Source organism: Epinephelus lanceolatus, chromosome 3, assembly GCF_041903045.1.
Source record: "Epinephelus lanceolatus isolate andai-2023 chromosome 3, ASM4190304v1, whole genome shotgun sequence".
In the NCBI taxonomy this organism is placed as follows: domain Eukaryota; kingdom Metazoa; phylum Chordata; class Actinopteri; order Perciformes; family Serranidae; genus Epinephelus; species Epinephelus lanceolatus.
The window spans coordinates 37,396,892-37,422,417 of record NC_135736.1 but is presented as its reverse complement, the minus strand read 5'-3'; the positions used below and the strand labels follow the sequence as shown (position 1 = coordinate 37,422,417).

Genomic DNA, 25,526 nt, shown 5'->3' with positions numbered 1-25,526 from the left:
ACCTCCTTAGTGGAAGACAGGGATTATTATAGTTTAGTTTTTAACTGTAACAAATAAAACAAACAATGAAATGAATAAGAGATTATGTAATATGTTAACCCCTTCTTAAACATCTGATGAGTTTACAGTTTTAAACCGTTTTTTAACTTATATTTATAGTGACTTTTCACATCTCAGCCCTTCTTTTTTTTATGAATTGTTTCTTTTACCTATATGAGCTTTTTAACTTCAACAGGATTTTAACTTATTGCAGATTAATATATTACCTTTTTTAAACTATTACATGTGCACAAGACTGTTTATGCAAGTGTTTTAAATAGTAGCGTTTTTACAAAAAATAGTGTGTTTGGAAAAGTATTGAGCACAACACTGGATAAATAAAACTTGTTATGAATACGTTGTGTGAGAGTTTGTCAACTAATGTTTTGATATACTTATGCTGTTGTTAAACAGCCTTGTTTACTCTAATCCATTAAGAATTTTGTCCATTTTTGAATTCTTCATTCATCAAGGAGGCATGTGAGGGAAACAAAGCTTTCCTCACAAATTCAAAGTAATTGAGTTACAAAAAAAAACAACATTTTGTGCATTTTGTGGGTGAAGTTTTCCTTTAATCTGTACTACACATACATTTATGGATGGATGGATGGATGGATGGATGGATAGATGGATAGATAGATAAATAATCTTGTGTTTCCATTATGTTAAGCAAGCTATTTTGAAAACTATCACAGAATCAAACGATTTAAAATAACCATCACTGGGATATTAAACATTCTTGTATTTGAAGGTAAAACAGTGATGATAAAATGATATTGTCAAACAATAATTAATTATCATTGAATTACAGATTCCACAGCTCATTACCACATACTTAAAGTATATAAATACTTGTGAAAATCTTTTGCTGCTGTAAATACAGGCAATACAGAATCATACTTTTTGACAGTACAAACGTATTGCCTAAGAGAAAATGCTGATTATAGTTGTGCATGATCTTTTACATATCTGTGTCTGCATACTTTTTACACATGACATCAAACATTTGGTACTTTATCCATTATAGGTTGAAACAAACCCATACACAGTACGCAAATGCTGTGTTGCAATCAAGATGTAAAAGAATGTGCCATGCTGTCAGAAACTGCCATATATATATATATATATATATATATATATATATATATATATATATATATATATATATATATATATATATATATATATTTCTTTTTATCTGACAGCCTTTTATATAATGGTGACGTTTTAATTAATTACTTATCAGTGCCACTCGCCTTTCAGTGATAACTATTTTAACTATGAACTAATATGGGTTTATGCTGAAGACTTGACATTTAACTATACATGGATGTAAGGCTCGTTGCATCAAATGCCACAGTCATGTTTTGTGACCGATTCAAATCTGCAATTGGAAAGTTCGGCTTCTCAAGAGATGATCAGCATTCTATGTGTCTCGTAAGTGATAATAATTCAATTAAAGGTCTGTTTTACTTTTTAATTATTACTTGTTTAAACTCTGTAGTTAAAACTTAAGAAAAAGAGAGTGCAGTTTGAACTGCATTGGAAAAATGGCCATTTCTAGCCCTGCTCCTGAAGCTAAGTTAACTTGTTAACTTCATTCATTTAAAAAGTCTACAAGAGAAACGGCTTTGTAAAGATGGACATGTTTGTCAAGAACCACTATGGGTTTTTGGGTATCAGGGCCAATCAGAAGTAACATGTTGGGCTAAAATGATATTCCACTGATTAAATAACTTCAACAGACTGTTTGTCAAAGGTACACAATGCAGTCATTGTGACCGAAAATAAATTAAGCAATGAAACACAAAGGTTTAGACAGTCCTTGCAGTGAAGAAAAGCTGATTTGTTATTCCACATCGTCTCATAAATATTCCAAAATGGTAAATAGGCTCACATAAATTCATTTGGTTTGAGAACTATATTGTGAGCTAATGAGTTGAAATATGCCCTCGGAGTCATGAGAAAGACAATGAATCTTTGTAGCATGAAGTGTGATAAAGTGATGTCACTAAAATATAGGCCTGGCCTAAATCTTTACTCAGAATCTTTAGTCTTTACTTTGATAAATACTGTTTTCATTAGGAACATCTTTAATGGAAGCTAGTTAAACTTCAGCGTACAATGGAAGATAAGCTCATTGTCACCTGAAGCCTTTTCTTTTCCCTCTCAGCTGGTCAGATGAGTGCAGAAAATAAAGGGATACTTTGCTAATTTTCAACCAGTTTTGTATCATAACAGCGTGGGCAGTATGTGTCAATAAACTGTGGTCATTCACTATATTTTACCAGGACCCAGATCTCCCTGCTCATCTCTTAGCTCAAGCAGATTTTGGCTGGCTCTCACGCTGTTGCTAGACCTGTAGATTGTACTTCTGCATTTTCGTATGCCCGCCACTATCAATACAAAGAAGCAGATGGAGAAAAAGACCCGCCCCTTTCTCTTGCTCTCTTAGGGGCCACACACATGCTGCATTTTTTGCGCCCTAAATTAATTGTTTTCAATGTGCAGGCACATTCAAACACCAGAGCGTCGTCGTTGCGGCACGCACGCATTCCTGAGTGCCTATTTTTCAGGACCCATAATATAAACTGTTCAACTGTTGGAATGCAGCAACGCACATTACATCATGTGACCAGGAACAACCAATCACAGCCAACAGATATCTTTCTCTTCTTCTGTAAATATCAGTCTGTGGTAAATATGGAGGAGAAGTTCATTATTTTAGTGCAGAGCTGCCTGAACTTTCTGTCAATGTTTTTGGCCTAATACACACTTCAAAAACAATGCTTGGAAAATCAGCTCTACTGTATGCTCAGGGTTTCTGGTAAGTAGGGTATGTTACGGTGCTAGTTATGGTCGCTTAGCAACTGAGGACGCAACCTGCCACCATGCCCTTGAAAGTTGGCACATAGTAGGCACAAGAGTAGTGCCCGAACTTGTGTTTTCCAAGCTGTTGAAGGCACGACATGTGTACGGTCCTTTTAAACGTGGACCAAACTCAGATCAAACAGTAAAACTAGGCAGTGCTAATCAAACATGGAGAAAGATAATGTCACTGTATTGCCTATTTCTTGCCCTAACTATTTTCAGAAACATATTTTTGTGCACTGTTTGGCTGTGATATGAAAATATGTGAAGAAGAAGTGGCACCTGACTCTTTCTCGTAATGTAAAAACGTAAGCTAAAAATACAGAGATCAAACTGTCAAACTAGGCAGTATATGAACCAATATTCTGTTCCTGGATTGCCTGTTTCTTATCTAAGATGTTTTCAAAAAATATTTAAGCTTACCATTTAACTGTAATTTGAGCTCATTGCTACCAGATAGTGACCATATTGTTTCCTGTGGAAAAAGGGCCAAACTCACATTACATCAGAGCCCAGCGGTAGTGTTTATTGGCCTGATGTGGCCCAGTGCATTCTGCTAAATGTAGGTTTTCTACCTCGTAATTAAAAAACAAATGCCATAGCCCTTTTCCGCTGTTTTCTCAATTTCAAAAGAATGTTGTGCCTTTTTGCATAGACAGTCCAGTTTTATGAAAAGACCATCTTTCCAGCATTGAAACACTCCTTTAACAGGACAAAAACTCAACTTCCTACTGCGTATGGTCTGCTTTGAGGAGATGAATCAAATTAAACCCCCAAATTTTATAATTCAAGGGAACCAAGTGATGGTACAAGTAATTCATTGAAGGGGGAAAAGTTGTTAGTAAGAATTATGCTTGGGTACAAATGAATAATTCATGCACTCAGATTACCAAAAAATGTTACCCCCGATACCTGCAGGGCCCCGTATATTCTTGCCTGCATAAGCTAATCACAGGAGCTGTTCAGTGTGACATTTAAAGTTGTGTTACACCTGCTCACTTCAAGTCGTGACTCATGCTCATTGTCACCTGTTTCCCCATGAGCATTTTACCGGAGACCCCCATAGAGGATCAAGAGACACACATAGGACCTATAAGTATAGATTCTTTTAATGACTACTTATGTCATGGCACTTATAGAGAGTGAACAGTGGGAACCAAGAGAAAAAATCTTTTTCTGTTCAGAAATAATATCCTTGCACTAGCCTATATAAAAACAACAGCGTCTCATTGAAGGAGAACAGATTTCTTCAGTGGAACCTGCAGGACCACACTGATTTTATGCGATTGTTAATAAAAGTACAGTTCCATATATGAATCTGAGCCCAGTCTCTAGGTATTTGTGCTTCCCTGCTGATAATAGACTCTGGGTCCAGGCACAGCACACACAAATTAGGACTGTGTTTTTCTTTTGGAAACACAACTTCCCTGTTGGGAGCCGTGTTGCTATTGCTTATCAACCAGCACAGAGCCTGCTTCAGCTCCTTCTGTACTGGCGGGGGGTCTGTGTGTTTATACGTGCGTCTGTGTACACGTCCACACCGCAACCACCTCCACCAACACCAGCCAACACTGGCTCTGTCTGTCCTTGCAGGTGGTCTCAGAATCACAAGCACACTGAGCACAGTGAACACGCGCACTTGCTTTACCGTGCTCTTCTGTGGATGTGGATGGTATCTCCTCAACTCACCTCACCCCACCTGTTTTTCCATCCGACTAGCCATCCCTGCATCAGTCCATCCTCCCTACTTTGATCCATCACTCCTTCTCTGGTTGCTAATGCTGTACAGGAGAACTCTGTACTTTTTTACTTCACTTCTGCACAAGTTTAAGCAGGAGACAGTGTGACACATGTACAATAACTATGCAATATGTAAGAGGTTGTACATTAGTCAGTATGTAGAGATGCATTGCTTCAAAGAGAACACCATTTTAAAGGGGAGCACCACCTAAATTAAGAATTCAAATATATTATTTCCATGACCATGGGAAGTCCAATCAGTATTTAGTAATATGAGCTAATCTCTCTCAAAGCCAGAAACACAGAAGTCTCAAACTTGTGATGTCAAACAACCCAGTCTCACTTCGGAGACATCAAATAGCGATGCTTGGTGTTCTGCCATTCAGGCATTCTTTCTGGCGCCCTCTTTGGCAGTTTATTTAATTGCACAGCCTTCCCAACAGGAAGCCCCGTATATATTATTGGCAATAATTAAAGGAGCTTGAATGCTACATCCTGACACTGATGTCTCTGTGAATGGGAGTTTGGCTTGCTGTCAAACTGTGGTTGTTGCACCTCAAGGAGGACAGCATACTTGGTCACTAACTTACGTCGTCAGACACCAACAAAAAAAAGCTGTCCTTTCACGTCAACATGATACGCGGCCAGTAGTCTCGCTCACCAGACCTTTCTCAAGAAAAGAAAGGTCTGGCTGGGCCGACTCTCACTTTAAGATTGGAGAAAAAAACGCCCCGGCTGCTTGTATTTCTTTCAACCAATCACAAACGTTCTGGGCGATGCCACAGCAATGGTGCGCTTGCAGAAATATTGCCGGGGGGAAACAGGTTTTGGTGTAACACGCCCACAAAAATATCACCTACAGGACGCGAACCATGGCAGAAAAATGGCTACATCCCCGCAAGATGAAACACTGCAAAAGTTAGTAAAGGACGTGTTGAAAACTGCAACCGGAGGTGGTAGGGCGGGACTTCAGCGGGTGTCTCGTTCCGCCCAATGAGAGGCTGATCTATGCAGCGAACTTCTGCCCACTCAGACTATGCGGCCGGTCACCATTATTGTTTAACAGTAAGGGGGCAGAAGTCCAAGTAGGGTGGATTGGAGGGGTGGTGAATGGGTCAGACAACCACTGACTTTCACCCAGGAGGCCAGTGTTCGCTTCTCGTAAGAGTGTAAAGCCAAACCAGGTTCGATTTTTCCGAAACCCACCCACGTGCTTTTGTTGCCTAAACCTAACCATGTGAGTTTATTGGCTAAATGTAACCACATACAAATGTTGTTGAAGAAAAAAAGAGACCGTCTGCAAACTCTGTATGTCCTGTGAAAATGGAACTGTATTTTGAAATCAGACGCATTTAACAGGCTCAAGTTCACACGGTGTCAACCGTCAACAGCCAACACACCCAGGGTACCTTGCACGTCATATCTCGATGCGGAAAGTCTATGATCAAATGTCGATATGTGACGAGGTCAGAGTGAGAATGTGTTGCAAAGGATTTAAAGTCCGTTAACTAATGTTTTTTGGATTGTCTTGGACCATAGGAATAGCATGTATTTTGAAAATGGGCGTAGTTCCCATTTAACTTGGTCTTAATTTTGTACCTCCTTTGCTCTTTGTTGTAGTGGTTTTGCCATCACAGTTTGATTGGTAATGCTCTGATTCATTATGTGTACGTGAGTGAAGGTGATCACTGCTTCTATTTTTATTCCTTTTGTCACACATTTTTAATAAAAAAATATTTTAACAAATTGGGTTATTTTTCACTCTGGCACAGTGGTCCTTATTCCTAAGAATACCTCTTAATTAAGTGTTTTGAAGGTGTTTTTTGTTAAATACTCAGAATTAAGTGCTTTTTCTTCTTTCTCTTAACCATATATTTTTTTTCTTTCTATTGTTAACCTTGCATGTTCTGAATATGGTACGAAGTCAAACCCAAAACTGACTAGAGTGATAGACCTGATCCAAAATGAGGTTGACATGACCCAGCTCTTAAAGCTTCCCCACTGGCTCTCATCAGGATTCTGTGTTACTTGCAGTGATTGTACAGAGGAAGGCACGTCCTGCAGACTGCTATGGTGAGTGAACCTCAGGACAGGCAACAGGACTATGGAGCTGTTCTGTTTAAGGCTATTGACAAGTTATTATAGAATAAATGATCATCTCTTCGAACCAAAATCAAATGTCACAGTGAACAGTGACTAGACACTTTCACTAATGACACAGTCACCACTTTTTATGACTACATCCCAAGCCAATTTACAACAGCCTTACAAGAATCTTGATTTCCTGTGACAAAATACAGTTTTTAAAGTAGTAAGGAAAGCTTCTGAAGTCTTTTACTGAATCAGTGGTCTCTGGAAATGTCAGGTGCAAAGTCTCCCTCTTAAGGAGTTATTTCTTTTATTCTTGAGATAATAGCTTCAGCTGCCAAGAATAAACTTTAAGAGATGAAAATTGATTGCATTGTCGCCCACTAGCCCTCTGCCTCTACCTGACTTATATTGTGTTGACGTATAATGTGCTTCGGTATTATATAATAATAATGCTGCAAAACAAGTTTTATGTGAAGCAATGTGAAGCAGTGAAAAGGAAATCTATGAAACAGGGACTAAAATAAGCTGTGAAAACATGGATAGTTACAGAGGTATAAACTGCTGATTTGCTGAATAATTGACCAAAATAAAAATAAGATTTTAGATATAAATATTTATAATAAATTTTGTTATTTTTTATAATAATCATTCAGAAAGTACGTTTTTTTTTAATATATTATCAATACATTCTTAAAATTAGATGTTTTCAATACAAATTTCATTGTAACACACAACAGGAATTATACCAGACCACCACATTATTTAGCCTAGATTTTGACTGGTAGCTGCACTGTGTGCTAGGGTATCAGTCAGTTTTGCATTAGGTTTTGGATGGTTCTGATGACTTGTCTGTTCAATAAGTAATATTAAGGGACAACAAATTGCCATATTTCATATACAGGTGTTTTTACTCCATGTCCGCAGCGGTGATTACCCACCTTTTAACAGTCAAAATAAATCAGATGCGGGGAAATTAAACCTCTCCTTGTCTTTACATACTGCACAGTCCACACAGTTGCTTAAAATGAAACATTTCTAAAATGTAGAACAAAATGCCTTGGATTTATTGTGTTTAGAATATATAGCAGTATACAGCAAGATAATACTCCTATTCAGAGTCCACAGGTGGACACTCAAATATGAAATGCCTTGCTATGAATAGCTTGGCAATATAGCAGAATGAAATAAGCAATATTGTACATGACAATGACGCTGGAGGCTTCAGCTGCTTCTCCTCCATTTAGTGCAAAATGGCTGCCTAGTGGGAGACAAGATGGCATGGAATAGGGTTGGACAAGGGGACATTTAAAGGCCATAGGGGGTCAATGCTTCGCACTTCATTCAGTGACCAGGACACAATGTGCCACCTGCAGAGCGAGCGGAGGCCGTGGAATAATACTAGACCAGAGAAGAGCAGCGGGGACTAGGGGGGTTTGTCTCTGTGACCCAAAATGGCTGACTGCAGAGAGGCTCTGGCATGAAATGACATTTGTCAGAGAGACACTGGCTGACTGTGTAGGGGGTCAAACTGTGTAACTCCTAATGTGGACGGACGGATTACACTGGGAAAAAAAAAAATAATGGAGTTTTACCACAGACAAGTACGTAACATGTTTCAGGAGTATGTAACATGACACTGCGATACTGCCTTCACATGGTACGGTAATAAGCATCAGAACATCTTCACAGTTCAAAGCAAAGACGCAGGACTTAGGACGTATTCACATCCAGACTGTCTTATTCAGCTGTCAAGACACCAGATAGTTGGGTAGCCTCTAATCTCTTTGTACTGGCTGAACACATTAATTCATGTTTCATAGCAAACTAGGAATTGTAGTGTCAGATAGAAACATTTATCTCTCCAGATCTGTCCATCACGAAATAGACTATAAGTTAGGAGGTCATAGGATCAGTGTGCCGGGATACCATATATTTATTCCACCTGATCTCACAGGAACATCATTATTATTTGTACAGACATGTTTTTGGGTAGATGTTTTGCCATTATGGGTCCAAAAATTGAACAAAGCGGACTCAACCTGCTTGTCTTTATAGTAAAAAAAAAGGGAATCCCATCCAAAGCCATTACCTAATGCCAAGCAAAACATCTAACCCTAACTTAACACATTTTGCTGAGAAGAAATTTTACCAAAACAGCAGAAACCACCTTGATTTTTTTTTTTTTTTTTTTAATTAAAAGGAAAACCTGCAGTATTGTTACGAAAAATATGGGCCATGTTTTATGTGATGTGACAAGAATATTCGTGGCTTCTACGAGACTCTGTTCAAGACGACTTTGGTAGCAAAACAATAGCGAAGTGAGATAAAATGAGACACTGATATGGAGCAAGATTACACAAAGACTTTTCGAGGATCAGACATCACATAATATCGTGACATGCTCATCATAAGCTGCCTGCTATCTTAGCCTTACTTACCTTTCTCGTGGCACATAAACTGGCTGCCCCAGGGACGACAGTCTGCCATGGAACAGAATCAGACAGAGAGACACTGCTCGTCCATGGGGGGCCTAGCAGAGCTGGGTTTCCCCGTGGAGCCTCTGCGCTGCCTACTGAGTTTCCCATGACCATTCATTTTGTAAGGGCTTGGAAACATGATGGCTGATGAAGGCGGAGGCACAATGCACATGACAAAGCACATCAAGAGAAGACGGTACAGTGAAGCACTGCTTTCAGCCTACCTTCCCTCACACTTCACGTCATCTGCACTCTGCCGAAGCACTCGTCCTTTAATAACCTGTGGGTGGAAAGCTTTCTTACCCCCCCCAGTCCATCTTCGCTCCTCAGTTTCCAAAGAAATTATTTTCCAAGCAATTTTACTGGCAGAAGAGGTAGGCCTGTATTATTTAGACCAATCCTATGAGGGTTTTGCGTCTGCAGAATGTTATTTACTGATTGAGGAGGAATTGAGGCAACTTTTTCTTTTTATCATGCTTGGTTTTCTCTTGGCTTTTAATAATCACAAACTTACTACCCATCACCAAGCGCTGACTGTTTTAGGTGGTTACGATTTTGTAAATCCTGTCCTTTTTCTGACCCTTCGACTAAAAATTGTTGTATTTTCTTTCTCTTTCCACCCTTTTCTTTATCCTCCAGATGTTGGTGTTTGCAAAGAGTATTTCCTTTCAACGTTAGACGACAACAATCTCGGACAAAGACACACTGCCTGACTTCTCAAGGTTTTAACATACTGGTAAGATTTAAAACATTTTTTAGCTTTAAATACTGTTTTACGTTTCTATTTCAGATTCAAACTCTGGTGGAATTATTTGGCCTGAGTGCTGACTCTGGAGTTAACAGCCAGAGTTCAGTGTCAAAGGTGCACCATCACTGTGATTCTGTTAGTTAATGTAATTACACAGATGAGCATAAAATCAAGCATCAGTGGTCCTGACACTCAACTCCCACACAGCATAAAAAAAAGGAATAAAAATGGACAGTGCATCATCTCACCACACGACAGGCTGACACACCAGCGCACACGAGGAGCCTCCATCAATGAAATCTTTTAATGCCATGACTCATGAGTAACATCCTGAGAAAACTTTGATAATTGTGACAATTACAGTAATTTGCAGCTCTGTTGTTTTTCTTAACTTTGTGAGGACTTAACCAGATTCATTCACTCCTCTTTACTTTGAAAGCATCACTGAATTTCGTACTATTGCTTCAATCATTTGGCCTTTTATGATGCATTGTCTTAAAACATCAGTCACACTACAGATATCAATGTTGCATCTGCTGCTGTGAGATTGGTGCTCTGCAAGACATGTCAGGATTTGATTGGGTGCTGCGATGGCCATGGTTGATTCGCCCTCTGAGCCATTTGCTTATAACAGGAAATGATGTCAGCACAAAGGGGTGTAACCTCATGTATGTTCATTGGCTGTCAAATGTTGCCATGGAGAAGCCTTCTTGCTTGAGATGAAAACATTTCAACATGGCTTTGCCTTTTACGAGCCCATACAACAACAACATGGCTTCCTTGGAAACCACACTAAGTGAGTATCCAATTAAAATGCTGCCTGCAAAGGAAGGTCAGCCAATCAGTGTCATGGCAGTTTGGATAGCTGACCCAATCACAGTGCAGATTTTTACACAGCCACATGTGCTATGTGAAGTCCATAATGGTTTTCTTTATGTGGTTTCAGAAGGCTGGACTGGCAGTTATGTTAAACATGCTGTGAGTTAACGTGCTGGTTAACATGGCAGAGATGGGAACAGTGGACACGGCTTCACACAGGCCGCGCTTGACAGAGGGAGATTATAGGTCTGGCCCCCTGCTGAACCTGAAATAAGACGCCAATCATCCAGCAAGACGTGGCTAAAAATACTTTGTGGTGGACATGCTAGAAAGCTACACTTTTTAAGTCAATATAATTTAACTGGGTGAGTTGTTTAAAAGGCAATCAAATTCTTTTAAGTTCTAAATCAACTATATTTATAATTTAAAAAAAAAAACAAAACAGTGAAATCAACATGGGATAGAACACACAGGAGATTTAGAGTGAATTATTGCAAAAGATGAAAGCAAATTGAGACTTATGTTTGTTTGAAGTAAAAGTACAAACAATAAATTCAGTTCATTGATATTATTGTATGTTACTTACAATATTATCAGTGTACAATTATAGTCTGTGTTACAATAATGTCATAAAATAACCATAATTGTATATCCTGCAAGTTCTGGGTGACCAACTGTCTGATCAGTGTGCTAAAATGTGAAAGTGAAACCCACTAGATACCAAAATATGGTCAATAAGATGGAAGTTATTAGTCGTCTGTCAGCAAATTAGAAGAGAAACCTTTTTTTTTTATGAATTTAAAATGTTCTGCTAACTACACCAAAAACACGAAATAATAAAGGCCAAACAATGAAATAAACACCAGGACATTCATGTTAATACAAGTACAGTGATGTCTGATAGAGCTGTGTCACATACATACCACTCACCTAACTTTTCTTATTTTGAGCATGCATAATTTCCACACACAAAAAACTTTATAAAGACGTTTGTGATAATGGACACAGTTTTGCTATGGTTTTCAACTAGTTGCTTGGCTGTGGAGCAAATGGCTAATTTAAAATACTTAAAATAATTCTTTTTTTTTCCCCATCCACCATTATTTTTTCTCTTGCATGCTTGCATTAAATGATACATTTTTTAGCAACATGCAAACCTGACTATCACGACATGAAATTGTCTGAGATGTGTCCTCTGAAATGCACAGGACAGGAGCACAAACGTTGTCTGTATATTAGTGTAATCCTGCATGCTGCCAGCTAACAAGCAGGTCAATGGCGTATGCAAATAGTACCTTAAATCATACACTAAGTCTCACACAGCACTCACCACATGTCTACATGGCTGAAAAGGTTTTTGTGTCCACGTGTGCACAATAAACCTGTTAGGATACTTTTACAAACTGTGCATGCACACATATAGAAATAAAACTTCTTAAAGACGTGCTCTTAGGCGACAAATAATAACACAGCATATACCAGTCATCTCTTTAAGGTTCACTTACCAGAGTTCACTTGAGACCTGTGCAAGCAATCATAAATAACATGCCTATATTTGTGATTGATGTTTATAGTTGTTATGTGTCCTTAATGTTCTTGTTCTTATCTACCTTAAGATTAATAAATATAACAACACATCTGACACTGTTTTTTAGCTTTTGCACTGCAAATACATGGTGATTTCTTCAAAGTTCTTACGAAGCGCAAACCGTATCACTAAACAGCACTACAGTAATCTTTCCGATAAAATCTATTTGATAAAAGCAAGCCTGTGTGACTTTTAATTGAAAAGAAGAAGAAGAGAAATACACAAATATGCTTTATAGAAATGCTGTGCGTTCCAAAGTCTCAACTTGAGTTCTTCATGTTAAAAGAGCAGTTTCTAAAGGGTGTGTGGAATCTAGACAAAAGGATGAGAAGTGAGAGAAGATGTGAGACAGAAGGGAAGAGAGAGAATAGAAGTTTTTGACAGTCATCCCCACCAACAACCAAGGGTGGTGTGTGGATCCACGCTGTCCTATTTTTCACTATTCACTCCGGGTACGGCATCACACTGTGCGTGCTCTGTGTGTGTTTGCGTACATGCTTGTATATATGCCCATGTTTGACTTACACTTACATTTGCTTGTGTATGCTGGAAAAGCTATTGGAGGTGTGCATCACACTTGTATTCAGGGAATGTATATATCTTTCTGTGTGTGTGTGTATGTGTGTGTGTGTGTGTGTGTGTGTGTGTGTGTGTGTGTGTGTGTGTGTGTGTGTGTCAGAACCCCCTCTGGTGCTTATTTGCCATCTCTATGACAGAGCATACAGCTGCATCTCAAGACAAACTAGGCCAATAGCAGCTCTGTGGAGATGGAGCTGCTGACATTTGGCACCTGTTATCCAAACCTCTGAAGACTTTGTTATATCAGAAACTCTCAGGTGTGAAGAACTCTCTGTGTTCCTTCTATCCTGACCTAGGTTTCTTTCTTCTGTACTTCTTTCCTTCCGCGCTTGTCCAAAAAGCACCAAATGCGGGCTTTGCATGTGAGAGAGCTCCTGTTTCACTTTGACATTTAGTGTAGGTGATGAGAATGAGCTGGGAAACGTGTCTGAATGTTCATGCCAATGAAAACCAATACAGTAAATGTCTATTCTGATACAGACTTGTATTTTTTGTTGTGGCAGAAAGAACAACAAGCATTGAAGCACCTGCAAAATATCACTAAATTATTTGTTATCCGTATTTTTCAATGCAAGGCAACTGACAGTGTAGATAATGTTTCAAATTGAATGTTCATGCTCCACAGCTCGCTCATTTGCAACACTCTTCTCTGTTGTTGGTTGGAGGACAGTTACAGTTACCTCATCTAAAAAAATTAGAGAAAAAAAAAATATCATGACATTTCCAGGTGCATTAGAGCCTATTCAAGCTGCTAAAGTTAATTAATCAAGCAGCTATTCATCCAACCTGATGTCAAAGAGTACACTTTTCCTCTGTGAGGGTGCTTTGCTTGGTCATACTTAACATGTGTGTCTACCAGGGCAACACACAATGGCTGAATACGACAGTGTTAAAACACCTGCACTGGTTGATTTATATAGAAGCACAAACACTGGCAGCCTCTTGATTCATTTTATTGCAGGTTAATACTATTGTTGCTTTTAGCTGTTCGACAGGCGTTAATGCACCAGAAAAGTAGTAACTTTATCACATTTACTGTCCTGTTTGATGCCCTCAGGCTACTGTACCTTAACAACTTCTATACATGCCCTGTGTGCATTGGGCATCAGTTGCTGTGACATTACCAGTGTGGGTACCACTTAACATTTGCTGCAATACACTGTAGGGATGCACCAGAATTCTGGGCTGATACAGATACAGATGCTTAAAATAATAATATGGCTTATAGCAGATGTGTTTTTCTGTTTATTTGTTAGGTTCTGCTGTTGTTATTGTTTATTTTGTATTGGTTGTTCCCCTTTTTTCGCCAGGCAAACAAAGAAATCATCATTATAAAAAAATAAATACATAAATAAATATTAAATTGCATGGTGGTTCAGTTGTTAGCATTGCTGACTCACAGCAAGCAGGTTTCTTCCCTGGGTTCGATCCAGTGTCAGCGTGGGTTAAACATCTATCTCTATGTGTCAGCCCTGTGACAGTCTGGCGACCTGTCTGGGGTGTACCCCGCCTCTCGCCCAGTGTCAGCTGGGATAGGCTCCAGTGCCCCCGCAACCCCTAACAGGATAAGTGGTTGTGGAAAATGAATGATTGAATTAATGTTTTAAAGCCATTCAGTCCTTCATTTCATACTTTCTGTGAATGAGCACAAATTTAAACACACACATTTATGAAAGAACCTTTAAAGTGACCTTCTTTGACGTAAAAAAAAGCTTAAAATATTCTTTTTAATACTTATTTTATATTTCTGTGAAAACATCAACAAATTTCTTCTTCAAACGGCTGTGTCTATATAAGGATTTTCTCATCAAAAACTATATATTTTACAAGATTGCATGTGAACACATCATGAGAATCAGGGGCGGAAATCCCGGGGGGACAGGGGGGACATGACTCCCCCTTCAGTAAAGCTGTCCCCCCCTCAAATAATTTGAGACACAATTAATAATTTTTGAACAATGCAGTAGTATTTATTGAAAGCACAATGCAAGCGGTGCTCATTATAATCGCGCAATAATGTGCTATTTAAATCTTAAAAGATTTAAGTACCATTCCTAGTAGTGGTATATCCCACACTCTTTCCAACGGGCGGGGCTACTTGGCAGCACTAGCAGCATGTGGCTGGAACCGCTGCCCACATCGTGCATCGCAGGGTAAGATGTTCACTCACACAGACACAGTTTAACTTACACAAGTTACAACACATCCCATTTACTGTTACAACAAGCCCCAGGCCCAGGCTGATAATATAAACTGTCTGCAACATTTCTCCTGCATTGTTCAAAAGCCTACTCAATTACGAGTGCTGCTAAGGTAAAAGCTAATGATTAAGCTCAGAGTTTAGTGATAGTCAGAGAAGACAGGAGAGAAAGAAGAGGGAGAGGACAGGACAAGAGCGGTCAGTGGCGGAGGGGCTCATAGGTAATGGATACCTGTCTGTGGGCTCTCCACCTGTCAGTGAGACAAATATGAAAGACAGTCTAACTGACGAGGAGCGGTCATTATGCGCGACTATTACGCACGGTTGTGTGGTGCACAGCAGCAGATCTCACAGCACACTGTTTATAAACCAGTTTACCAGTTTAATTGCAGGAAATGTTTAGTTGTTAAGCCATTTCTCATAAGTATAGACATTCACTCTGCCTGTTGGAGAGATAGAGAGAAGATTCAAGTGTCAAATTGCGGTAAAAGATGCTGTATAAAAGACAGGCTACAACTTTTTTTCCTTGTCGCCCCCTGGAATTATTCTCTAAAATTTTACTGTTTATTTTCCCTCCCAACTATGAAATGGGATTTTCGCCTCTGATGAGAATGTTATTATTCACCTTCTCCTAATGCTCATTTCTTCCAAAGAGAGGTTTAATACATCATCATGTAACTTAGTGTAACCTCCGTAAGCCGTTAGTTTTGGCCACTGACTGCCTACAGCTAATGTTAACTAGCTCTCCTCCTGTCAATGTCAATGCAGATTTGTTGTTCGCAATGAAGCATTATCATTAGCAACAACAGGATGTGTCCCCTGGTGCGTCAGTACTTTAATGCATCCTTTTATCCTGATGGCATCCCAGGGAAGATCTCTGTTCATCCCAAACACGTTCTCCATTGTCGCAGAAACAATGGGAAACTGTCACTTTTGATCCCTGCTTTTTAGCCTGCACAAAATTCATGTGACAGAAAAAAACACAGAAAAGCATTGCCCACTGCCATCGCTGAATGTCATTTAATTTACTGATAGACTGATGGCAGTCAGCACGGTGACTATTGGCTGATACTGATGTGCGGCCGATAGTATGGTGCAAATGTAATTCCTGTTACAGATAATCAATGTCAGGTGTGCTGCAAGATGTTCAGAAGGGTCATTATTCTCTCAATAGACTAAAATCTCTCAAATATATTGTTTTTTATCTTCAAGGTAGTGATATCCTACAGAATGTTAATGCAGCTCTTGTCAACATCATTCATTGGTCGGTCCAAATCATAGTGAAAGCTTTCTGTATAAAAACCTTTTGTACACCAATACCTAGAAATTAAGTAATAATAGGTCAGTACAAGCACTGCTTTCCTGATGGGCCCGTGATGATTTATACCAAAGATGACCAAAGGGCCAGTAAGATCTGATGTTGGTGAGTAAAGCTGTCTTTCTGTGGAGCACACACACACACACACACACACACACACACACACACACACACACACTGCTGTTTAGAAGTTATGACTTGCTTTTATTTGATGCTATGACTTGTCTGAAATCGCCCACCAGCATCCGTTTGGATTGGAGGCAGCAGAGTCAATCTGTGGCATCTAAATTAGTCATGAAGCACTGTTCTTTAGTGTTTGAGCCCTACTTTTTGGTTCAGTTTTAGAAGATTTGGGTTTTTTCCACGTAAAAATGAGCCTGATGCAGCTTTTAAGTGCTGTATTTTGCATCTCAAACCAAACTAGGACAAACCAAAGCTTTGGAGATGCAGAGGTGACATTTGGCATTCACAGCAAATCTCCACAGAGTTCCTCTCAGAAATTCTATTCTTATCTTTGTTTCCTTAGGTATGTTTGTTTTCTCCTGGTTCCTTTCTGTCTGACTTGCTTACTCTCTTTCTTGCTGGCAATCCTCTAAGGAATTGAGCTCATGAAGAATTCTGTGTCCATTCTACCTTTCTTTGTCTGTACAGTTTACCTTTGATATTTCTTTTTTTTCCATTTCCCCTACCCACATGTAGCAACGGGGACTAAGAACTACAGCGATGGTCAGTTTAATGGTCCAATGGCCTGAAGATCCAACAGACAGTAGTCAGTATTAACAAAATACGCCATGCAGTTACTGAATTTTAGATCGACAACAGGTAGTTTGAATGTTTTTTAAGAGTTTCCAGAGTTGGAGAGTCATGCTGGATGTCACTGATTTGCAAAGAGTAGCCTAAATTTAACTTTATGCAAATGAGGAATGGATGTACTGTCAGGAGTAACGCAACTTGGCACTACCGGAATTCATTGCACAGCTGCTTACAAAGACAGTGAATGGGACGCATGGAAATGTAAGATCATGTGGACACGTACCATTCATACGACTGCAAGGATGACACTTGCACTAACAATGATTAGATGGATTGCCATGAAAATGTGTAGACATGTCCTCCTCCTGACAAATTAGACTCCTTCAGTTTTTGTCTAGCACCATTATTAGGTCAAAATGTAATATTTCACTTAGGTTAATGACCAAATACCTATGACTCACATTACCTTCTGCCTCAACTGTATTTTCTGTTTAGTGTTCATAAGCAAATGCATTATGGTAAACATTGTACACATACCTATTAAACACTGGCATATTAACAAGCTTTACCATTGTGAGCATGTTTACATGCAAGCATTTAGCTTAATTGTGCCTAAGTAAAGCCTCACAGCAGCGCCAGCAGGGCTGCAGATTCTGCAGTGCTGTTTAGGTTTAATTTGTATGTTCTGCTGTGCTTGTACCTGGCACCAGGGAAATATTGCCTAAGGCGCAGAATGTGCTAGTTTCGGCACTGTTCTTAAGTCCCGGTAAGGTTTTAGGAATACCCAGCCTGTTCTCATTCTGAAGTCATCGAATATTGCTGTTTTGTCAGTGATTTCAGCGTCAGACACCTGATGCCAAAAGCAACCCTTTGTGGCAGGGCAGTGTCAGTATGTAACCCGGCTGGACATAAGCCTTTGCACTGTATCATTATACCGTACGACGGTACCTGTCGTGGCAGGTATGCAAACAGTTGGCGTTAGTCCGTAATGCAGACATAGTATTAGGACCTGGAAAGTCCTTATAGGGTGGGCTAGAGGATTATGTATGGGTCCAACAAACCACAGACTTTCAGCTAGTAGTGTGCTTCCTGTATGAATGTAGAGCCAGACCATGATGTTTTTTTTTTCTAACCTAACCATGTGCTTTTGTTGACTTCCTGGCATTGGTAGCAATGTTCTGAAACAGTAACAGCAGACACAGCAGGATACCTAGCGCCTGATATGTAGACGTGAAAGGCCACTGACGATGCGGCGATATGTGACGACTTGGAATGAGAACGTGTTGGAAAAGCAATAGTTAGTGTAAACTGTTCTCAGGATGCAGAAGGCTTAATAAAAGGCTGGTTAGAACCTGGATAGTCTATCACAGGGCTAAGATATACTGACAGGAAGCTTCAATTAAACAACTAGAACCTAATTTGCCCAACCAACTGTGGGAAGAAACACCATGTGTCCATGAGTTGTTTACAGCATATATTTGAATCTTTGTCTTCTCGCAAAAATGGTGTGTTTGTGTTTGTGTGTATGTGTGAAGCAGAGAGACAGTGAGAGTATTCATATGCTCTCATTTCCTATTAGTTTCCGTGAATAGAATGGTGTTTGTAGCAGCTCTGCCTTATTATGCAGTAAACAGGCGTGTCCGACTGCAGAACCTTTGCACAGAAAGAGCAGAGCAAGTAATAATGGGCGAGGTTTTGGGAAAATACACACCACCACACATAGACTCACACACACACACACATACACACAGGGTTGGACAAGCAAGGGTAGTGTGCGTAGTGTGATAACTTCATCTCAGCGTGGGGGCGAGTTGCGGGAGAGTGAAGCGCCTGGGGAGAAAGGGATTATGGGTAGGGAGTGGGGCGCGGCGTCGAGACCGCACGCTGAGAGAGAGGACGCTTGACCCAGACAGAGAGAGAGATGCTCACACAGTCGCACACACACAGATACACACACAAAAATGCATTGCTTTACTTGTTGTGTGACACACAAAAGCACACAAACAGACTTCACTGCCTGTGACAGACGTACACACACTCCCTTACACACAAAGCTTTCCATCTCTTTTCTAGTGCCGCGATGATTCTATCAATAAGGAGAGAGCAGAGAAAAGAGTACTCCCTTGACCCTTACAAGGCGACAGATTTATCAGCTGTCCTGTTCTTTCCTCTCCGTCCATCCCCTCCATTCCCCTTCATCTTTCTCCGTTCTCTTGTTCTTGCTTTTGTCTGACTGCACGGCATTCCATTTGACTACCAGTTACCATGGCAAATGACACGCACAAAGAGCAGTAGCTGCGCGATTATAGATCTGTCCATCTCATACACACGCACGCAGCAGCGGCATCACATTTGGTGCACTCTGACCTTTTGTTACAGAGAGATTTAACAAAGTGTGAAAGAAGAAGAAAAAGGCCAAAGTTGAAAAAGGAGGGAAAGAACAGCAATTAAAAGATAATTATCTGCTGGATAAGGGCCACAACTTTCATGGGGTCTTTTTTGCTGCTAGAAGGACAAAGGGGGAGAATGAGTGGGATTCCCTGCAGTGTAAATGTCAAACCCTTGCTTCGACCTTCTGGTACTTCCTGGTAGTTCTGCTCCTATAGAGTGTCATTCTAATCCAGACTGATTGATGGAGTGAAACTCGACTTACAAATCGCAGATATATGTCCACAATTTGTAAAACACCTGCAATTCTGTCTGATCCTTGAAATATTTCCATAGAGAGCTGTCACATCTGAAGAATGGTTCAAAGGTTTACCAAAATTGCCTTATTTTATACAAACAATCCAATTAATGACTTTGGCCCGTACCACAGGTCAAATCAAACCAGACCTCCAGAAACCAACGTCCTTATAAATTTATTAAAGCCTCTCTGTCTGAGATGTCTTCTCAGGCAGCACTTACATCCAGGCTGTGTATCACCCCCAGCAAGCTCCACCAATTCAAAATCTCAGCAAGCCATTTCTTACCTTCAGCCTGAATGGAACCAGCTTTAACCTATGATACCTCAAATCAACAACTGTATTTATAAAGCTTGCAGTACTGCCTGTCCCCAAATTCAACTTGGGCCACCATAATCACATTTTTTTTCTTAAAATTAATTTACTCATAGTGTAAATACATAAAAGCAGATCCAGTGTTTCTTCCAGGATTTTCTTCCAGCAGCGTTGCTACAGTGCATGAGTTTTTTATTTTGTGCTGCCAGATGACATTTAGCGTGTCTGCTGACATGAGAAGGGCTTGACACGTATTTGGACATTGAATTATGTTTGATTAAATGCTTGCCACACCTCATATGTTGTTACAATCGCCCCTGCATGTGGGGACAGATATAACATTTGACATCTAGTCTTTCAATCAATATCCTGAAAAATATCTTTAAAAAAGTGCTGACTGTTAATAAGTAGAACACCAACCAAATGGCCTCTGGTCTCCCTTAATCGACCCTCCAGTCGCAGAGACAAAACAATTCAAATCCTGGAGAAACGCAGATTAGAAAGAGCTGGTCATCGTAAACATGTCATGTTGGTCATGTGGGTAGAATACAGCCAAAACGGTAAATGTAAACACTGTCAGAAAACAGCAGTGTATTCCTATCTCTATAGGGGCGTTCAGTGCAGTGTGTGTGTGTGTGTGTGTGTGTGTGTGGTCAGCAAGGAGAAAGAGAGGGTGTGTCTGCACTCGGAAGACGCAGGTAAACTGGATGTTAGCTTAGCAATAAACCATGAATGTAAGAGTGAATGTTCAGTGTAAGCTACAGTTTCTCAGAACCGCCAAACCAGTGAAGCTATTTTAGCTGTACGTAGAGAAATTGTCTCACGTGTCTTTGGCCATCTTATCGACTCTTCTATTTAGAAAGAATATTGGCCAAATAACAGTTATTGGTTGATCAATCGGAGCGGGGTTAGGGTCAGGGTTTCATACAAATCTGGCTGCTTCAAGCAGAGATTGCATATGGCGAGATTTTTGTTTAGCAGCAGCGCACAAGCAATCTAGTAGTCACAGTGATTTTTTATGAGTTCGTTCTACAAACGTTACTGACATGTTCATCCCCATTTTTTCTATCTGTTGGGACTGTCATTATGAGCACCTCACCATTTCTCTCTCTGATTCCTTCTCTCTCTCTAGTGAGTCAGTTAAAGGATAGGTATGATGAGGATATTCTTTTTCTCCCATTATTTACACATCAAATATGACCAAACCAAAAGTGAATTGGCCTTACCCGCTAGTGCCATAGAGCTCCTTTGTTTTCCAAAAAGTATTAGAAACACATCAATAAGCCACACTATTGCACTCAGTGGCATGTTTTTTCATTTCCCAACATGTTCTCACTCCGCACTTGTCAAGTACAGCAGCTTGGTCAGTGGCACTACGCTTCAAATTATGATGCTCTAGGAGCCCCACCATGGTTAGTTTAGGACATTCAAAGAAGGATGTATTGAGAGATGGATCAAAGTGGTCTGTTGGGGTGTTTTGGTCTTTTCCTTATCCATCATTAAAGGAGGAACTGGTTCATCAAAGCCTGGCGTCATCTTTTTTTCAGAAAAGGGTGGTGAGGTAGATTTGGCTGATGCATGCTGATCCACAGATAGACTGCTGATGCAGGTTTGACCAATGTCACTGTGTCAGTCTGAATAGACAGTTATTTTTGTCTTTCTCCTTTTTTTGGTTTAGACGTAGGAGTGATTTGTCATGGTCGTCTTAGTCAGGTGAAATCAAAGAGACAGCTCTTTCATTTGTAAAAAAAAAAAAAAAAAAGAAAAAAAAAGAAAGGGCCTCTGCAGACCACGTAACCTTGATTGATATCTATTTATATCTCATAACAACAAAGATAAGTGAATGGATTGCCTGAATAATATTGTAACTTGTTTTTTGTTTATAATTGTTTGAGTTTCGCAATTGCAAAAAGCAATTAATATAATACCAATAAGTAGCTAGTAATGCCTGAATTTTATTTAGCTGCTTTAGTTTCAGGGTCCTGGTATTGTGCATGCTGGCCCACTGTCACACCGTCATGGTTTACTGGCACAGGTGAAAGAAAGCTGTTGTTAATGTTATTAACACCTTGCTTTACTGCTGTGACATCTATACACATAACTACTATATATAAGTCAAAATATCTGCTGTGAAAAGGCCCGTGGCTGCCACTGTACATAAACCTCAATATGTGATATCTTGGTTTTCGTAAAATCAGTTTCTAAGAACTAAGTTAGAATTTAACAAACACAGGTCACACATTCAGTTGACATTCAATGGTGATGATTATGGTTAGAGGCTAGAGAATCAATTATGTCAATAAGAGTAGTCACAAGTCAGACAAATGTGTATGTGTGTGTTTTCTGTTAGTGTAGGTGAGTGCTACAGAGTGGGAAGCAGAAACAACTGACCTTTAGCGTAGCACTTAATATGATTGTTGCAAATTGCTCAGCGGCCAAAGACCATTGTGTATATTACTGAGTATTTGTTGCACTCACAACAGATCAGTCGTCATTTGCAAATCCGTTGTTACACAGTGACAGGGAAGTTTTTGCAGCAGCATCTCTGCACTGACACTGTTGGCACTACAGCAGTTCTGTAACATCTGTTTAATCTATGTTGAATCAGAACAGTTGTGTTCATTTTATTTGTTTAAAGTTTTTATTTAATTCAGTTCATTTAGTTATTGCTGTTTTCAGCAGGTGTGTTATTAAGCCTCCTTTGACTAAGATGCCAAGGTTTTGCAGCAGGGCTTTTGTTTCAGTGAAGGATCACAGAGGCATCGTTAATGTACTTTTTTACAGTTATTCTTCTGTATTTTGGTGAGTATAATTAGTGTAAGGCAGGTTTGTCTCTCCTGTCTTTCCTATAAACTTACTAGTTACTGAATTAGCTATCAAAGGGCTGTGGGTGAAGTAAGAGCACGGGGACAGCTTCTCTGGGTAACTTGATCCACTTTAATGTCCAAAAAAAGAATGTAGGACAACTGAACATCAACAACAATAGTGGTATCTCACATCTTATATCACCCTGCCAAACTTAATCATTACTCCAGTGCTTAATTTGTAAAATTAGAAGTAGGGGAACAATTTGGGCTTCTGAGAGAGCAGTGTTCCCCTACTCCCAAGCCACCACACTGCGCGACTCCGAATGGAATGGCTGTGACATCTAGCGTTGTCACCGTACCAAAATTGGGACCCATGGTACGATACCAGTGAAAGTATCACGGTTCTGAGTAGTATCAGGATACCACGGCAAAAATGAGGCAGATGTGCCTTTTGTCATTTATAAAAAGATAAATCACTTCTCTATAATACATCACTGATATTTCAATGGAATAAATTACTTATTGACTTATTCATACTTCAAAAACAGCATCAATAAGTGATTAACATAGGGGGATCAAAATAAAATAAATAAATAAAATAAAAATCAACCAGCCACCCTCCTCCCCTGACAAGTAAAGAACAGTCCCTAAAGTGTGGTGAGGTTTGTGGGACGTTACCTGCCACAAAGAGAAATGTGAACGGCTCGTTTCTCCTCTGACACGCCACATACCTGTGTGCCGCCACGGCTCAGTTGTCCAGGTACTACTGGGCAGTCATGACGCCAACAAAAGAGGAAATTAGGCTACTGGACCTGGAGTCGGACTTCTCTGTCGCCGGTAAGCCGTTATCTTGCACCGCGGAGCCCCCGTAGGCTATTTGACCGCCGTATTCCTGTCTGTGACCCCCGTTCAACCCACAACCGGCAGGATTCGCCTTTCGTTTCTGCTGCTGGTTTAAATCTGTACTCGCACAGCGTGCTGAATGATTTATTTTGCTCGCACAAAACAACAACAAAACTATATTTTTAGTCGCAAATGTGAGTAAAATGCACATAGAGCTCTGTGGAAACAAATCACTGCTGACAAGTAAAAAGAAATAAATAATAACTTTAACTGCTCAAAGATACTCACATGTCTGGAAAACAAACCACTACAGCAGCATATTGAGTGCCAGGTGGCCAGGACACGCCGTTATTGGATGGACACATGGACACTCACCCTCTTGCGACTGGACTTTGAACTTATCCCACAGTAGTGGTACGTGAGGCACCGTAGTACTATGGTACTCCACCCTGCAACACTAGTGACATCAGCCAATACTGTATGTAGTTTTTAGATGTGAAAAGTTCTAGACCCATGCAGATTAGCTCCAGAACCAGGGCCTTTTCTGAAAAGATCCTGGTATGCGTTCCAGTACGCTCCGGCTCAAATTAAGCACTGCGTAACTCTCTTTACCCGTTCACACGGTGCACGATATTAGATAGTTCCAAATTTAATGTAAAGAGCAAAATAAAATATGTAAACAATATACGAATGTAGTTAACACTAAATTATGTAGATGCAAAATAATGAACAGAGAAAAACAAGACAAACTAGAAACATGGTCAAGAAAGTAAATTTCATCCTTCATTAAGGACGATGAAGTATTTTTGGCCCCAATCCCCATCCAAGTCATTTAAAATTGAGTATTTATTGATACATGGTGCCATATTTTTAGTTTCCTAGATAATACAGATTCACAGTGCACACGTCAAGTACTGTAAAGTTATTAAAACCAGTCCCATGTATAGCCTGTGTTTGACTATTGAATAGCTCTGTAGTGCGTTTAAAAAATTCCCTCCATCCAAGCTGTTCCTTAACATTTCTTTTTTAACCACCATGCTTCATAGATGACAGCAAAATGCAAGTGACTCTCACACTGAACTGAATGAGTGCTCAAAACTACAGTAAAAAACATGAGTAAAGAGTCTCATACTGCATTTTGCTGTTGTTTATGGCATGTCGTGTTTTGGGAGAGACTCAGGCTCTACTCTTACACACACAGGAGGTCCATAAAGTAGCAGCTTTGCAAGTAAAACCAGCAGATATAAAACAAAAGACTAAATTGGGTTGTGTATAGCTCACAATAGCCTATCCTAATCCCAGATGAAAAATGCTTTGATTGGCGCCAATACAGATCTTTGAGATGGATCGTGATATCTCTTAATAAAACATTTGATTGGCTACAAGTGGCACTGAAAGAAAAGGTCATGCCGCAAATTGAAAATATGTTTCTGAGATACCCCTAGATAGCTAAGGCAACCTGTGGCATCACTGTCTTGTGAAGAACTCCTCTGCACCCCACAATCAAGGAGAAAATTGGTATATTTTAAAGATATCTATCAGCAAAAAAAGCTGGCAAAGACAAAAGCTTTGCATATGTAAATGACCTGTAAAATTTCAATATATATATGACTTATTACACACACGTGGGGGTCAAATTCCAGCTGTAATGCTC

At 39.8% G+C, this 25,526-nt stretch overlaps 1 protein-coding gene across 1 annotated transcript in view; it reads left to right on the top strand.

Moving 5' to 3' along the window:
• tenm3 (teneurin transmembrane protein 3) overlaps positions 1–25,526 on the top strand; it is a 567,981-nt gene that overhangs the window by 97,083 nt on the left and 445,372 nt on the right. Inside the window, exon 2 of the mRNA XM_078166323.1 lies at positions 9,858–9,954. The gene's annotated coding sequence lies outside the window, so the exon portion shown is untranslated. The remainder of the gene's footprint in view (positions 1–9,857; positions 9,955–25,526) is intronic.